Genomic DNA, 3,452 nt, shown 5'->3' on the forward strand with positions numbered 1-3,452 from the left:
CAATATGGGTTTAAGAGGAATCATGGAGATTAGTGAGTAATCACCTTTTGAATTCATGGGTTAGGGAGATTAAGGGTGATTAGGTTAGTTCTAGGATGTTTTAGTGTAGATCATTCTTGTTCCTTGCTAGTAGAGTATTCTTAATGCATCTTCTGAGTTGGCCACTCAAAAGTTGATCAGTAGGCATTTCCCACCCGAAAGGTGTTTGATGAAATGCCTGAGACAACTCTCCTAAGCTTTTAGTATACTTTGCCAAAGACATTTGTTGTTAAAGATGCTAAGATAGCTAATAGACTTGTTAGTAATGATTGCTTTCATATTATTCAACCGAAGACATTTGATGTTTGAGATATGTTAGCAAATGAGCATTCATCTAGACATAGAGCTTGCTTAGAATTGTGTCTAGGCTTAAGGTTGATAGTTTGATTGATCATTTGCCATCTTTAGTTCGATACTTGATCACCCAAGGTCTAATCCCTATGCCCATGAGTTATCTTTTTCTTTAGTCAAGAAAGTATCATTCTGTTATTGCTTTCCAGTTTTAGTCATAGCTTAAAACCCATCTAAATCATTGATTGCACTTAGATTAAGTGAGTACTTGCATTCTCAGTGCTTTGATATCCCTCAGAACTGGTTCGACAATCTTTTATACTACAACATTTGTCTTAGGAGCCTTGAAAACTCCTAACATCACTTCGCCTGTGCTTCGGTACGAGGAGAGCCGGTTCAGGCTCAGCTGATCGGCGAGGACGATTATGTTGGCGAGTCCCGAGGCTATCATGGAGCCGTCGTCGAGGGAGAGATTATAAGCGGAATCGCAGGGAGGGAGGAGGAATGAGCGGAGACGGACGTCATCGAGGGAGAGATTAGAAGCGGAATCGCAGGGAGGGAGGAGGTAAGAGCGGAGACGGCTGAGGAATTCGGGGAGGAGAGAGAGGAGCATGAGAGGGAGTGAATCGGAAGAGACGTCGCTGAGCTGACCTTAGTGCCTTGTCGGAGCTCTGGATTGGAGCCATCATCCAAGGTGGTTTCCTCGCTTGGAGGGACGACGCGCTCGCGTGGAGGCCGTGGCGTGAGAAGATCGGATTGCATGTTCGAGTTGTGGTTCCAGGAGATGGAGGCTACCACAGATCCGTCGTCGCCGGCTTTTCTCTGGGGGGTGGAGGCTCCTTCAGCTCCGCCGACGCTGGTTTGCGGAGGCTCTGCGGGTATCTGAGCTCCGGCGAAACGAGCGGTCCGGCAATCTCTTCCGGTTTTTTCCGGAGTCGATGAAGGGCAAGTTGAGGTGGAGAAACGCATGCCGGTCTGAATGGTGTAGATCATCCCACGTGTCTCTTCCTCTGCTTCCTTGTTTCTCTCATGGGCCTTGATCGTCCGGTTTTGTAAGGTTGGGCCGAGGGGCCGTCTAAGTTGTTTGGGGCTTCGGCCGTATGTTGTAGCCCGTTTATGTTTGGGCCTTTGGTGTTTCTGTTGTATCTGGGTGTGGCCCATTTGCTTTTAATAATATAAACCTGATGGGAAAAAAAAGACTAGATCAAAACTATAATTTTTTTATTAATTTATAAAGATATTAATTTATCGATATACTAATTGAGTCAAAAATTCTATTTAGGATTATAAAATTATATTATTTTATAAAGATCTTTAGTGTATATTAATTTATAGAGTATTAATTTAAAGAGGTTATACTGTACTAAGATTTGCTGACAGAAAAAGTTAATACTATGATTTTATAATAAATGCCACTCATTCTTTAATTTAAACTTAAATTCTAAAGTTTTTTTTTGTCAACAAATTATAAAGTATTATTAATCATTACTAGTTAATATAATTCCCATCACAAGACAACTTTATTCATGATATATGCACGTATTCTTATCTTTTAAAAATGATTTTTAAACTGATTTACTAGGTCACTTGATAATATTTAAAGTAGAGACTAGGGAGTACCTAAAAATCAATTACTAGTTAATACTAAGATTTTCCAATAGCAAATCGTTTTAAATTTAATTGTCGTAAACATATTATTAGTCGTTAGTTATTTTTACCTACCACAAGACAACTTGATTCATAATATCATTAAGCGAACCTTCTCTTATCTTTTAAACCATCTGACTTAACTAATATGTCACTGGATGTCCTGATTAGATTAAGATATGGAGAACTAATGAAAGGTACCGGACAAAAATGAAAGATTTCATAACGAAATCATCACCTATATTCGTTCTGATATTATCCCGAAAGTGGGAAAACCCACTAAAGATATTAACAGACTCAAAACACCCTCACACCACCACATGCTCATCTGTCATTTTTGCATTAAAAGCAAGAAAGCAGCCTCGAGAGAAGACTTTAGATAAATCGAGTTTTGCTTAGTTAGCCAAAACGGATTTTTTGACACTAAGTCCCCACCGATGAAGTTTAGATACAAACTTCTTCGAAAGCCAAACCTTTGATTCTGCTACTTTCTAAATTGTTAATATCATAGATTCCCGTATAGCGTCCACCATTATCTACATGCATGTTCGTCTTTATACGTACATCAATTTGTTTGCTGCATAGATTGTAAATGAAATGACTATGATATGGATACAAATGTGATGCATACTAGAAACAGAAACATGTATATACGAATAAAAGAGAGAAGTACTTATAATGAAAAGGGAAAATATCTTAAAGAGATTTATTCGTTTTGACAATATCTTAAGAGCTAAGCAGCATGAACGGGCCAATATAGAGGTCAATTTTCCAACTGTTGTATATTTGACCCCGACTCGTCTCGAGTGCTATATATACTCTTACTATTTAGTTCTTTTTTTTTAAGTTCTGTTTTCTTTGTCGACCAATGTATTTAGCTTAGATCGATGTCGAAAATAAAATCCTGCTTCCTCAAAACCACACATTATAGAGTGAAAGTTGATTTCTTCGATCTACAAACGTATTATTAAAAAAATGCAAGCTCGGATGATACCTCATTAGGATATTTTATCCGGTGTCATGTAACGTGGTTGACCAAGAATTAACTTCGTTATTAGAATTAAAGGAATTTGCGGTAGATATACAAATTATAAGTTGTGTTGGGGAAAGCGGACACGAGGCGCAGCGGAATGTAGCAATCGTGTTTTCCCTGACCTTGTGAGAATCTAAGAGAAAAATACTTCGACGATATCAAGATATAATATAAGCAATAACTAAATGAGACAAGCATTTTTTACGTGGAAAACCTCCTCAATGTGAGAAGGAAAAACCACGGGACCGTAGTTCACTCAACAATCCACTATATAAATGTATGTGAGTACAACCACGTCCTCCCTGTTCAACAACCTGAACAGAACAGAGACTCAAGCTACAAAGAGCTATCTCCAACACAAGAACAACAACAACAAGAGAGCAACACAAAGCTTCAAAACCAGCAGAAACCAAACGACCTCAGCTCACAAGGATTCCGGCAA

Source organism: Brassica oleracea, chromosome C5 (genome assembly GCF_000695525.1).
Source record: "Brassica oleracea var. oleracea cultivar TO1000 chromosome C5, BOL, whole genome shotgun sequence".
NCBI lineage: Eukaryota > Viridiplantae > Streptophyta > Magnoliopsida > Brassicales > Brassicaceae > Brassica > Brassica oleracea.